Genomic DNA, 15192 nt, shown 5'->3' with positions numbered 1-15192 from the left:
TTCAGATCTGGTTTCCTGGGTGTGTATACCTAGAAGTGGAATTGCTGGGTCATATGGAATTCCTATTTCCAGTTTTTATATTTTAATTTTTAATTTTTTTTAATTTTTTTTATTAGTTGGAGGCTAATTACTTCACAATATTTCAGTGGGTTTTGTCATACATTGATATGAATCAGCCATACAGTTACACGTATTCCCCATCCTGATCCCCCCTCCCACCTCCCTCTCCACCCGATTCCTCTGGGTCTTCCCAGTACACCAGGCCTGAGCACTTGTCTCATGCATCCCACCTGGGCTGGCAATCTGTTTCACCATAGATAATATACATGCTGTTCTTTTGAAACATCCCACCCTCACATTCTCCCACAGAGTCCAAAAGTCTATTCTGTACTTCTGTGTCTCTTTTTCTGTTTTGCATATAGGGGTATCATTACCATCTTTCTAAATTCCATATATATGTGTTAGTATGCTGTAATATTCTTTATCTTTCTGGCTTACTTCACTCTGTATAATGGGATCCAGTTTCATCCATCTCATTAGAACTGATTCAAATGAATTCTTTTTAATGGCTGAGTAATATTCCATGGTGTATATGTACCACAGCTTCCTTATCCATTCATCTGCTGATGGGCATCTAGGTTGCTTCCATGTCCTGGCTATTATAAACAGTGCTGCGATGAACATTGGGGTGCACGTGTCTCTTTGAGATCTGGTTTCCTCAGTGTGTATGCCCAGAAGTGGGATTGCTGGGTCATATGGCAGTTCTATTTCCAGTTTTTTAAGAAATCTCCACACTGTTCTCCATAGTGGCTGTACTAGTTTGCATTCCCACCAACAGTGTAAGAGGGTTCCCTTTTCTCCACACCCTCTCCAGCATTTATTCCTCGTAGACTTTTGGATAGCAGCCATCCTGACTGGTGTGTGATGGTACCTCATTGTGGTTTTGATTTGCATTTTCTCTGATAATGAGTGATGTTGAGCAGCTTTTCATGTGTTTGTTAGCCATCTGTATGTCTTCTTTGGAGAAATGTCTGTTTAGTTCTTTGGCCCATTTTTTGATTGGGTCATTTATTTTTCTGGAGTTGAGATGCAGGAGTCGCTTGTATATTTTTGGAATCCAGATAGGAAAAGAAGAAGTGAAACTCTCACTGCTTGCAGATGACATTATCCTTACATGGAAAACCCGAAAGACTCTACCAGAAAATTACTAGAGCTAATCAATGAATATACTAAATTTGCAGGATATAAAATTAACACACAGAAATCCCTTGTATTCCTATACACTAACAATGAGAAAACAGAAAGAGAAATTAAGGAACAATACCATTCACCATTGCAACAAAAAGAATAACATACTTAGGAGTATATCTACCTAAATAAACAAAAGACCTATATATAGAAAACTATAAAACACTAATGCAAGAAATCAAAGAGGACACAAACAGATGGAGAAATATACTGTGTTCATGGATTGGAAGAATCAATATTGTCAAAATGACTATACTACTCAAAGCAATCTATAGATTCAGTGCATTCCCTATCAAGCTACCAACGGTATTTTTCACAGAAATATGGATATTTTTTATGTTTCAGATAAAATAGAAATCAGCATCAGGATATTTCTCTGTGAAATGTGGAACTCTTTTTTTGCACACATGAAGATCTGTGCTCCTATTTTCCTCCCCCAAAATAAACAGTTCCCTATATTTCCTATGTGAGAGACTTATGCTGATTTGAAACATTGAAATTTCAAGTGAAACATAGAATTTCCTTTACTGTATATTTTAAAATCTGGATGGATGTAGTTCTACATAGCAATTGGAATTTTCATGAGTTTTTAATAAAATCTGTGCACTGATTTCCCTCAAAGGGTAAGAAAAATCGTATGTAAAATTTGATTTGTGATCATCAAGCCTGAAACAGGAAATGTCACCTACTTTTCATATGAAAAGATGAACACAGCTTTTCCTATATGAATATTGGAATTCTCTATTTCATGTAATAATATGTGTGCAGGTTTCCTACATAAAATATTCTCCACTTTTTATGTGAATATCAGTTTTCTGGATGTCTTCCATACAATATAGACATCCTAATAAATATATATCTAACATTTGCACCAATTTTACTACATTAAAATATGGAATCTCTATGTTTCAGATGTGAAAATCTATGTGCAGATTTCTAACATGGAATCTTGAGTTCTCTGGAATTTAAATATGGAAATTGACTTGATGATTTTTCCTACAGGGACAATGGGATTATCTATATTTTACATAATCATGTAGGTGCTGATATATGGATTTCTCTATATTGTACATATCAAGTCTTGAGTGTAGAATTTTCTGTTTGAAAATATCAGCCCAGATTTTCATAAGCAAAATAGTTTATTCCATATTCTGTTCAATGAATCTGAGATTATTTTTATTTGTGGAATACAGAAAATTCTGAATTTCATGTAGGGAAATCTGTATCTACTTCCTTATGTGAAATATAGAGAATTTCATATAGAATATCATATAGAATTCGATATAGAAAATCCTCCTGTGCACAAATTTGCATTGAAATATCGAGAATATCACATTTCATTGAGGAATATATTGCTTAGGTTTTCAGATGTTAAATAGAGAGAACTCCATAATTCATTTAGTTTCATCAGCACCCTAATCTGCTCAAGTTCAATATAGACTGTTTCATATTTTAGATAATAAAATAGACACCAGTATTTACTTATGGCAATTATAGAGGATTCCTTGTTTCATTTAGAAAATCAGTACCTTCTCTTTGGATATGAAATATAGGAAACTCCAAATTTCACGTGGGCATGTCCATTTCAAAAATTGACATTCAGAGTCTTCCACATATTTCATATGGTAATAACATTGTTCAGATTTTCATATACAAATTATTTCTTTTTAATTCCATATTTCATATAAGAAATCTGAAACCATTTTCACATATGAAATGTCAGAGTTTTTATGTTTCACTTATGAAGAGACTGAAGTAGATTTTTCACATAAAGTTAAGAAAATTACAAATATTATATATGAAAATCTCCGACCAGATAGGACTATTAAAAAAAAAGAAAGAAAGGAATGTCCATATTGTTTTTTATTTAGAATTTCCCACAAATTCTCAATAAGAGCAAAATAAACTTTCAAATTTCTTCTCAGCAAAATGCTCTTGCATTGTCCCATGTATAATATTGAGAAATCCACCTTGTACATAGGACAATTTTCACCCGTATATTTTAATATAGAAGATTCCAAATTTCTCTAAGAAAATCTGCATACTGCTTTTCAATTATGAAATGCAGTGTAGTCCATATTCTTGGATTTTCACACATGTAGTAATGCAAAATCCATATTTCACGTTGGAAAATTAGTGCCAAGATGTTTGCATATGAAATATAGAGAATTCCACATTACATGTTGGAATATCAGCGACCAGATGTGCTTATGTGAAATACAGAGGATTCCATACTTCATTATGGATATTGTGGGGCTACATTTTCAATGCAAAATGCAAATGATTTCCAATTTCATATAAGATTACATTGTCATATGTGACAATATGGATTTCTCTATACATGGATTTCTCTGACAATGTAATATTGTCATATGTGTCATATGTGATGTGTAGAGAAATCCATATTTCATAACATTCAGCACCAAGGATTTTCACATGTGTAGCAGAGAGAATCATGTTTCATGTAGGAATTACTGGACCTAGATTAACACATGAAAACATGGAAGATTCCATGATTCAGGGACCACTAGTCACACCCAAGTTTCCAAGTGTGAAATATAGGGATTCCACCGTTCATGTTGGATTTTCTTTTTTATGTGGAATGAACAAAATTATGTGGAATTACACAATTCCACATTTCATAATGGGATATCTTCACATAGACATTCATCTGTGAATTATGAAGAATTCAATATTCTATGTAGGTAATCTGCATCCAGGTTTTTATATAAGAAATACATGGAAGACCAACTTTCATACAGGAAAACCAGTTACTTGCTTTTCTTATATGAACACCTGCATCTCATTTTGTATGTAAAAATACAGAAAAAAATCATACTATAAGTAAAATATACAAAATTGCATTTTGGATGACTGACTTCAGAATTTAGTCTGTGAAATGAAGAGGATTCCAAATTTCCTGAAAAAAAAAAAAAAAAAAAACATTGCCTAAATTTTCATAAGTGAAATGCAGAGAATTTTATAGGTCATGGAGGAAAAGAATATCTAATCCAGTTTTTAATTGAGAAAGAATATTCCATTTTTCAGGTAGGATAAGGTATGTCCAGATTCTCACATGTTATACAGACTGCTATATTTCTTTTTTAACAAAAATACTATGCCCAGATTTTCATAAGTTGAATGTAGAAAATGTCATGTTTCAGTAGAGAATCTGTACCCAGATTTTCTAATGCAAAACATATAGAAGTCAATATTTCTTATAAGGTGATTTGTCTCCAGGTTTTCCTATGCTAAACACAGAGAATTCCATATTCATGTAGGAAAATCAGGGTGCAGCTTTTCATGTGTGATGTAGAAAACTTTAAATATTTCATACTGGAAAAGATGTGTCCAAAATGCCATATGTGAAATATACAGTATTCCATACTTCAGGGAGTATGGTTGGTACCATGTTATTCATATATGAAAGGTAGAGAATTCAATATTCCTAAATGTCATATATAGAAAATTTCAAATTTCTTGTATGAAGTGTTGTGTTCAGATTTTCCTTTTTTTAATATAAATATATTTATTTTAATTGGAGGCTAATTATTTTACAATATTGTAGTAGTCTTGCCATATGTTGACATGAATCCACCACGGGTGTATATGTGTTCCCCATCCTGAAACCCCCTCGCACCTCCCTCCCTATCCCATCCCTCTGGGTCATCCCAGTGCAGCATCACGTGAACTGTGAGCTGTGAGCATTATGATTTGTTTCACATATGATAATATATATGTTTCAATGCCATTCTCCGAAATCATCCCACTCTCGTCCAAAAGACTGTTCTATACATCTATGTCTCGTTTTTGCTGTCTCCCTTATAGGGTTACCATAACCAAGTTTCTAAATTCCATATATATGCATTAGTGTACTGTACTGGTGTGTTTTTTTTTTTTTTTTCCAAAAAAAATTTTTTTTAAATTAGTTGGAGGATAATTACTTCACAATATTTCAGTGGGGTTTATCATACATTGACCTGAATCAGCCATACAGTTACACGTATTCCTCATCCCGATCCCCCCTCCCACCTCCCTCTCCACCCAATTCCTCTGGGTCTTCCCAGTGCACCAGGCCCGAGTACTTGTCTCATGCATCCCACCTGGGCTGGCGATCTGTTTCACCACAGATAATATACATGCTGTTCTTTCGAAACATCCCACCCTCTTTCCTTCTGCTAACCCTGGGGTTCTTCATTTCTTCCTTCTCTAATCGCGTTAGGTGTAGAGTTAGGTTATTTATTTGGCTTTTTTCTTGTTTCTTGATGTAAGCCTGTAATGCTCTGAACCTTCCGCTTAGCACTGCTTTTACAGTGTCCCACAGGTTTTGTGTTGTTGTGTTTTCATTTTCATTCATTTCTATGCATATTTTGATTTCTTCTATGATTTGTTGGTTATTCAGAAGCGTGTTATTTAGCCTCCATATGTTTGAATTTTTAACAAATTTTTTTTTAATTTTTTTATTAGTTGGAGGCTAATTACTTCACAACATTTCAGTGGGTTTTGTCATACATTGATATGAATCAGCCATAGATTTACACTTATTCCCCATCCCGATCCCCCCTCCCATCTCCATCTCCACCCGATTCCTCTGGGTCTTCCCAGTGCACCAGGCTGGAGCACTTGTCTCATGCATCCCACCTGGGCTGGTGATCTGTTTCACCATAGATAGTATACATGCTGTTCTTTTGAAACATCCCTCCCTCACCTTCTTCCACAGAGTTCAAAAGTTTGTTCTGTACTTCTGTGTCTCTTTTTCTGTTTTGCATATAGGGTTATCGTACCATCTTTCTAAATTCCATATATATGTGTTAGTATGCTGTAATGTTCTTTATCTTTCTGGCTTACTTCACTCTGTATAAGGGGCTCCAGTTTCATCCATCTCATTAGGACTGGTTCAAATGAATTCTTTTTGACGGCTGAGTAAAATTTTTCAACTGTATTTGAAATCTGATCTTACTGCACTGTGGTCAGAAAAGATGACTGGAATGATTTCAAATTTTTTGAATTTTCCAAGACCAGATTTATGGCCCAGGATGTGATCTATTCTGGAGAAGGTTCCGTGTGCACTTGAGAAAAAGGTGAAGTTGATTGTTTTGGGGTGAAATGTCCTATAGATATCAATTAGGTCTAGCTGGTCCATTGTGTCATTTAAGGTTTGTGTTTCCTTGTTAATTTTTTGTTTAGTTGATCTATCCATAGTTGTGAGTGGGGTATTAAAGTCTCCCACTATTATTGTGTTACTATTAATTTCCTCTTTCATACTCGTTAGCGTTTGCCATACATATTGTGGTGCTCCTATGTTGGGTGTGTATATATTTATAATTGTTATATCTTCTTCTTGGATTGATCCTTTGATCATTATGTAGTGTCCTTCTTTGTCTCTTTTCACATCCTTTATTTGAAAGTCTATTTTATCTGATATGAGTATTGCGACTCATGCTTTCTTTTGGTCTCCGTTTGCGTGAAATATTTTTTTCCAGCCCTTCACTTTTAGTCTGTATGTGTCTCTTGTTTTGAGGTGGGTCTTTTGTAGACAGCATATACAGGGGTCTTGTATTTGTATCCATTCAGCCAATCTTTGTCTTTTGGTTGGGGCATTCAACCCATTTACATTTAAGGTAATTATTGATAGGTGTGGTCCCATTGCCATTTACTTTGTTGTTTGGGGTTCACGTTTATACAAGCTTTCTGCATTTCCTGTCTAGAGAAGATCCTTTAGCATTTGTTGAAGAGCTGGTTTGGTGGTGCTGAATTCTCTCAGCTTTTGCTTGTCTGTAAAGCTTTTGAATTCTCCGGCATATCTGAATGAGATCCTTGCTGGGTACAGTAATCTAGGTTGTAGGTTATTCTCTTTCATTACTTTTAGTATGTCCTGCCATTCCCTTCTGGTCTGGAGGGTTTCTATTGATATATCAGCTGTTATCCTTATGGGAATCCCTTTGTGTGTTATTTGTTGTTTCTCCCTTGCTGCTTTTAGTATTTGTTCTTTGTGTTTGATCTTTGTTAATTTGATTAATATGTGTCTTGGGGTGTTTCACCTTGGGCTTATCCTGTTTGGGACTCTCTGGGTTTCTTGGACTTGGGTGGCCATTTCCTTCCCCATTTAGGGAAGTTTTCAGCTATTAGCTCCCTGAGTATCTTCTCATGGCCTTTCTTTTTGTCTTCTTCTTCTGGGACTCCTATGATTCGAATGTTGGGGCGTTTCACAGTGTCCCAGAGGTTCCTGAGGTTGTCCTCATTTCTTTGGATCCTTTTTTCTTTTATCCTCTCTGCTTCATTTATTTCCACCATTTTATCTTCTACCTCACTTATCCTATCTTCTATCTCCATTATTCTACTCTTGGTTCCCTCCAGAGTGTTTTTGATCTCATTCATTGCATTATTCATTTTTAATTGACTCTTTGTTTCTTCTAGGTCTTTATTAAACATTTCTTGCATCTTTTCAATCTTTGTCTACAGGCTATTTATCTGTAACTCCATTTTGTTTTCAAGATTTTGGATCATTTTTATTATCATTATTCTAAATTCTTTTTCAGGTAGATTCCCTGTCTCCTCTTCTTTTGTTTGACTTGGTGGGCATTTTTCATGTTCCTTTACCTGTTGGGTATTTCTTTGCCTTTTCATCTTGTTTAGATTGCTGTGTCTGGAGTGGGCTTTCTGTATTCTGGAGGTCTGTGGTTCCTTTTTATTGTGGAGGTTTTACCCAGTGGGTGGGATTAGACGATTGGCTTGTCAAGGTTTCCTGGTTAGGGAAGGTTGTGGTAAGGTGTTCTGGTGCATGGAACTTGATTTCTTCTCTTTGGAGAGCAATGGAGTGCCCAGTAATGAGTTTTGAGATGGGTCTATGTGTTAGGTGTCACCTTGGGCAGCCTGTATGTTGACATTCAGGGCTATGTTCCTGCGTTGCTGGAGAATTTGCGTGGTATGCCTTGCTCTAAAACTTATTGGCTCTTGGGTGGTGGTTGGTTTCAGTGCAGGCATGGAGGCTTTTGGACGGTCACTTATCACTTAAGGTTCCACATAGTCAGGAGTTTTCTGGTGTTCTCAGGTTTTGGGCTCAAGTCTCCTGCCTCTGGATTTCAGTTTTATTCTTCCTGTAGTCTCAGGACTTCTCCAACTATACAGCACTGATACTAAAACTTCTAGATTAATGGCGAAAAGATTCTCCCCCGTTAGGGACACCCAGAGAGGTTCACAGAGTTACATGAAGAAGAGGAGAGGGAGGAGGGAGATAGAGATGAGCAGGAGGAGAAAAAGGGGGACTCGAGGAGAGAGACAGATCTACACAGTTGTCTGTTCCCAGAGTGTTCTTCGTAGCCCAGACACCCACAAAGATTCACAGAATTAGATTGGGAAGAGAAGGGGAAAGCAGGAAATAGAGGTGTTCTGAGGTAGAAAACAGAGAGTCAAGATTGGGAGAGAATAATCAACACACTCCTGAATAAAAATGGGAACTGAATATTGGATTCTTAAATGTTCACAATTTACATCATGTAATGACAAACAAAAATTAAAAATCTAGAGTAGAAGTTAGACTCTTAAATATACTATATTAAAAACAAAAACCAAAACATACCAAAAAAATTTTAGAAATATATATGAAGTTCGGTTTAAAAATAGGGCTTCTCTTCTTCTTTTTTTTGTAAGGTTATAGTGTATTGAAAATGAAAATTAAGGAGTAGTAGAGGAGTACTAGAGGACTTTAAAAGAAATAAGAGAAAAAGAAAAATAGAAAATAGAAGAGAAAAAGGAAAGAAAAAAAAGAAGAAGAAAAAAAAAGGAAAAAGAAAAAAAGAAAAAAAAAAATTTTTTTTTTCCCTAATTAAAAAAATCGTAAAAATCTATGGAAATGAAAGTTAAGGAGTAATGGGGGAGTAATAGGGGATTTTAAAGGAAAATAAAAGAGAAAAAATAAAAAAGAAAAAAAGAAAAAATAATAAAAAAGAAAAAAGAAAAAAAGAAAAAAAAAAAGCGAAAAAAGTAAAATTATATCTAGGAGTTTCTCTGTAGCTGTTGCGGTCAGTGTGGGTCCGGCTCAGTTTCAGATAGCTCCTCGTTCCAGCTTACACTTCTCGATATCTACAGGCCCCTTCCGGTGTAGTCGGTGTTTTCTAGAGGGATTTTAATCTGTTGCACCAGTCCCTTCTGAGGCGGTTCCCTTTGTTTATTTGGCTTCTGTTTGCCGGTCTCTTCAGAGCCTCATTTCCGCCCTGACACAGGCGGGGGGAGGTGGACTCTTATTCAGGTAGATAGTTCCATCACGCTGCGGGGAGGGGGCTGGCGCTGCTTTCTCCGTCTGCACTGCTCAGGTTCCCGGCTGCTCTATATAGAGCGCGCCCCACGCTGCATGCGGTTCCAGCCCTCGGGTGTTCCACAAAAGCACGGGACAGAAAGCTGCGCCTGCTCTTTGTGCCTTCCCCATCACAGCGGTCCAGGCAGCCAGGGGCTTGATGGGCACACTCTCCCCAGGTGCAATGCGCCCACTCCCATCCGCAGTCCCAGTCTCAGTTTCCGCCGGCGCCAGTTGGGTGTGTGCGCCTTCTGCCCTCCGTGTCCCCAGCCCCAGTCCCCACCTGCGCCGTTCGGGTGCCTGCGCCCTGTGTCTCGCCGCGACCCTCCCGGCGGATGTCGACCATCCAGAATCTCAGGAGGTCTTTGATTTGAAACTGGAGGCCTGTTTGCAGTGCGGCAGGGGATGCGGTCCTTGGAGCCAAGCCTGCCCCCTGCCTCCTGCCTCCGTCGGGGCTGGGCCGGGCTGCAGCCTGTGAGCTCTTCTCTGGACTTTCTCGGTCCCTTTGTTCTGTGAACGGCTGGCAGTGTACTGGTGTTTTTATTTCTGGCTTACTTCACTCTGTATAATAGGCTCCAGTTGCATCCACCTCATTAGAACTGATTCAAATGCACTCACTTTAATGGCTGAGTAATATTCCATTGTGTATATGTACCACAGCTTTCTTATCCATTCATCTGCTGATGGATATCTAGGTTGCTTCCATGTCCTTCCTATTATAAGCAATGCTGCAATGAACATTGGGGTGCACGTGTCTCTTTCAATTCTGGTTTCCTCAGTGTGTATGCCCAGTAGTGGGATTGCTGAGTCAAATGGCAGTTCTATTTTCAGTTTTGTTTTTTTTTTTAAGGATCTTCACAATGTTCTCCATAGTGGATGTACTAGTTTGCATTCCCACAAACAGTGTAAGAGTGTTCCCTTTTCTCCACACCCTCTCCAGCATTTATTGCCTGTAGACTTTTGGATTCTGGTGTGAAATGGCTTTTCTAATGTGAAACAGAGTGTATTTCATAGTTCATTAGGATAATATGCACTCTGCACTCAGATTACCATATTAAAATATAGGAAATATCATATTCCATGTTTGAGAAGCTAAGGTGATATTTTCATATACAAAATATCAAAGGTCCATATCTCATGTATGAATATGTTTGTGCAGTCCTGCTTATCAACATTCAGACTTCCTAACTACATGTACAAAAATGTATCCACATGTTTTCATATTGAAAAATATACATATATATGTATACCTCATCTATCAAAACTAAACCCATATTTTTATATGTGAAATACAGGGTTCATATATCAGATAAAAAAAAAAATCTCAGAGGTGATGAATTGATCAGATAGATGAGGCTGGTCTTGTCCCGCGCCATTGATTATCGAGGCGATTCTGATCTAAAGAAAAAAGAAAAGAAAAAAAAAATTTAAAAAAAAAAGAAGAAAAAAAAAGAAAAAAAAAGAAAGAAAAAAAAGGAAAAGAAAAAAAAAAAAAAAAAAAAAAAAAAAAAAAAAAAAAAAAAAAATCTTTACCAGGCTTTTCTTATTCCAAATATGCAAAGTTTCAAGCGTTGTCAGAAAATATTCATTCAGATTTTAACGTATGATTGAGAATTCCATATGTGAGACGGAAATCTGAACGAGGATCTTCATATGAAAAATATACACAGTGACATATTTGACGTAGAAAATTTTACACCCAGTGCAATATCATCGCCACTTGAGATTAGATTTAGCTTCACTCTGCTGTATGTCAGTTTCTTCATTCCATTTCTTCTGAAAACCCTCACAAGTAACTCACTTTAACAGCAAGTTCACTTCACTCGAGTGCTCAGGGGTGTCCAACTCTTTGCGACTGCATGAACCACATCATGTCAGGGCTCCCTGTCCATCAACAACTGCCAGAGTCCACCCAAACCATGTTCATTGAGTCAGTGATGCCATCCAACCACCTCATCCTCTGCCATCTCCTTCTCCTCCTGCCGTCAATCTTTCCCAGCATCAAGGTCTTATCAAATGAGTCAGCTCTTCTCTCAGATGGCCAAAGTATTGGACTTTCAGCGTCAACATCAGTCCTTCTAATGAACACCCAGGACTGATCTCCTTTAGGATGGACTGATTAGACCTCCTTGCAGTCCAAGGGGCTCTCAAGAGCCTTCTCCAACACCACAGTTCAAAAGCAGGAATTCTCCATCATTCAGCTTCCTGTATACTCCAAATCTCACATCCATATCAAACTACTGGAAAAACAATAGCCTTGACTAGACGGACAATTGTTGACAAAATACTGTCTCTGCTTTTTAATATGCTGTCTAGGTTGGTCATAAATTTCCTTCCAAAGAGCAAGAGTTTTTTGTTTGTTTGTTTTTGTTTTGCCTTTTTTTTTTTTTTTTTAACTCCATGCCTGCAATCACCGTCTGTAATGATTTTGGAGACCAGAAAAATAAAGTCAGCCACTCTTTCCACTGTATTTGGAACGAGTCTGTTGTTCCATGTCCAGTTCTAACTGTTGCTTCCTGACGTGCATACACATTTCTCAAGAGGCAGGTCAGGTGGCCTGGTACTCCCATCTCCTTCAGAATTTCCCACAGTTTATTGTAATCCACACAGTGAAAGGTTTTGGCATAGTCATTAAAACAGAAATATATGTTTTCGTTTGGTCTCTTTTTTCCCCCTTGTTTGTTTGTTTCCAAAACAGTCTCGCATTTTCAATGATCCATTGGATGTTGGCAATTTGATCTCTGGTTCCTCTGCCTTTTCTAAAACCAACCTGAACTTTTGGAAGTCCATTGTTCACATATTGCTGAAGTCTGGCATGGATAGTTTTGAGCATTACTTTACTAGCGTGTGAGACGAGTGCAATTGTGTGGTAGTTTGAGCATTCTTTGGCATTGTCTTTCTTTGGATTTGGAATGAAAACTGATCTTTTCCAGTCCTGTGGCCACTGCTGAGTTTTCCAAATTTGCTTTCATATCGAGTGCAGCACTTTCACAGCATCAACTTTGAGGATTTAAAATAGCTCAACTAGGAATAAGCTAAGAAGCCTCTTGGCCTGAGTGTGAGTGGTTAGAAGAGCCCCATTGTCAGACCCCTTAAGGAAACTGATTAAAAGGTAGAGATCAGTTGTCTCAGACTGAACCGCGAGGCAGTGAGGCAACACATCACGACTCAGTCTCCTGATTTCCTTTGTGGAAGTCCTCCTTTACTTTGGAATTCCTGGGAATCTCTTAGAATTTTCTTTTAAAACTGGCTCCAAAGATGGCAGAGGAAGAGAATGAGGAGACCAATTTCTCTCCCACTAATTCATTGAAAGAGCATTTGAATGCTGAGCAAACTCCACAAAACAACTTCTGATCACTAGCAGAGGACATCAGACACCCAGAAAAGCAGTCCATTTTCTGGGGGAGGACAAAATATAAAAGATAAAAAGAGAGAGAATAGAGTTAGGGACAGAGATCCATCCCGGGAAGGGAGTCTTAATAGAGGAAGCTTCCAAACACCAGGAAACCCTCTCACTGGTGGGTCTGGGGGAAGTTTTCGAATCTCAGAGGGCAACCTCACTGGGAAGGAAAATAAATAAAACCCACAGATTACATGCCTAAAAACAAATCTCAGCAGAAATGTACCCCAGACACTCACATCCGCCACCATCAAGTGGGAGCTAAAAGGAGAGCCACTAGCATTGCTTAGGGTAAGGACCAGGCCTGAATTCCCTGAGGGCAATTGGAGGGAGCTAACGCGAGATAGCAACTTAAACTGTGGGATAGCAAGAGAGAGATAATTAACTTGGGAAAAGCCTTAAATTTAGGCACTATCTACCCATTCCCAGGACGAAGGACTGAGCAAATACCAGAGAACAGCTATCCGGCTGCCGACCGGCCCATCCCCCGCTGGAGGCAGGAGGCAGAGGGGAGGGGAAAGGGGCAAACTCGGCCCCAGAGACAGCACCCCCTACCAAACAGCAAACAGGCTTCCAGCTTCTAACCAAAGACTTCCTGAGATTCTGGATGGTTAACATCCACTGGGAGGGTCGCAGCCAGAAATCAGCTTCCCAGAAGGGACACAAGGCACACCCAACCAGCGAGTGCAGAACCCGAGGCTGGGACTATGGAGGGGATAAGGCATAGTGTGCCAGGGGAGAGTGTGCTAGTCAAGTTCCTGGCCGCCTGAGCTACTCTGACCAGGGAAGACACAAAATGCAGGCACAAATGTGTCTGCATCTTTGTGGAGTACCTGCAAACCAGAATCTGAGTGGCTTAGGCCTGGGGAGTGCACACAACTCAGGGCCCACTCCCTGTACAGCAGCCTGGAGCCTGAGCAGTGTAGATGGGGAAAGCACACACGCCATGAGCGCGGGGAACCCAGTATGAGTTTCAAATGAGTCAGCTCTCCTCTTCAGATGGCCAAAGTATTGGACTTTCAGCGTCAATGAACACCCAGGACTGATCTCCTTTAGGATGGACTGATTGGAACTCCTTGTAGTCCAAGGGACTCTCAAGAGCCTTCTCCAACACCACAGTTCAAAAGCAGGAATTCTCCAGCACTCAGCTTCCTGTATACTCCAAATCTCACATCCATATCAAACTACTGGAAAAATAATAGCCTTGACTAGATGGACATTTGTTGACAAAATACTGTCTCTGCTTTTTAATATGCTGTCTAGGTTGGTCATAAATTTCCTTCCAAAGAGCAAGAGTTTTTTTAATTTTTTCTTTGTTTTTGTTTTTCCTTTCTTCTTCTTCTTTTTTTTTTTAACTCCATGCCTACAATCACCATCTGTAATGATTTTGGAGACCAGAAAAATAAAGTCAGCCACTGTTTCCACTGTTTCCCCATCTATTTAACATGAAGTGATGGGACCGGATGCCATGATCCTAGTATTATGAATGTTGAGCTGTCACCCAACTTTTTCACTCTCTTCTTTCACTTTTATCAAGAAGCTGTTTAGTTTTTTTTTTTTTTTTCCCACTTTCTTCCTTATGGGTGGTGCATTCTTCATATCTGAGGTTATTGATATTTCTCCAAGCAATCTTCAGTCCAGCTTGTGCATCTGACAGCCCAGCATTCCTCATGGTGTACTCTGTATATAAGGGTGATAAGCAGTGTGACAATAGACAGGCTTGATGTACTCCTTTCCCTATTTGGAACGAGTCTGTTGTTCCATGTCCAGTTCTAACTGTTGCTTCCTGACGTGCATACACATTTCTGAAGAGGCAGGTCAGGTGGCCTGGTACTCCCATCTCCTTCAGAATTTCCCACAGTTTATTGTAATCCACACAGTGAAAGGTTTTGGCATAGTCATTAAAACAGAAATATATGTTTTCGTTTGGTCTCTTTTTTCCCCCTTGTTTGTTTGTTTCCAAAACAGTCTCGCATTTTCAATGATCCATTGGATGTTGGCAATTTGATCTCTGGTTCCTCTGCCTTTTCTAAAACCAACCTGAACTTTTGGAAGTCCACTGTTCACATATTGCTGAAGTCTGGCATGGATAGTTTTGAGCATTACTTTACTAGCGTGTGAGACGAGTGCAATTGTGTGGTAGTTTGAGCATTCTTTGGCATTGTCTTTCTTTGGATTTGGAATGAAAACTGATCTTTTCCAGTCCTGTGGCCACTGCTGAGTTTTCCAAATTTGCTTTCATATCGAGTGC

General features: G+C 38.6%; 1 non-coding gene across 1 annotated transcript; it reads left to right on the top strand.

The window, feature by feature from the left end:
* The first annotated feature begins 10864 nt into the window (after window positions 1-10864).
* Window positions 10865-10942, top strand: LOC122436481. Its single transcript, XR_006268023.1, has one exon.
* The last annotated feature ends 4250 nt before the right edge of the window (window positions 10943-15192 follow it).

The sequence above is a fragment of the Cervus canadensis genome, chromosome Y (assembly GCF_019320065.1).
Source record: "Cervus canadensis isolate Bull #8, Minnesota chromosome Y, ASM1932006v1, whole genome shotgun sequence".
NCBI classification, from domain to species: domain Eukaryota; kingdom Metazoa; phylum Chordata; class Mammalia; order Artiodactyla; family Cervidae; genus Cervus; species Cervus canadensis.
The sequence above is the reverse complement of the archived record's forward strand: the minus strand, read 5'-3'. Positions and strand labels throughout refer to the sequence as shown.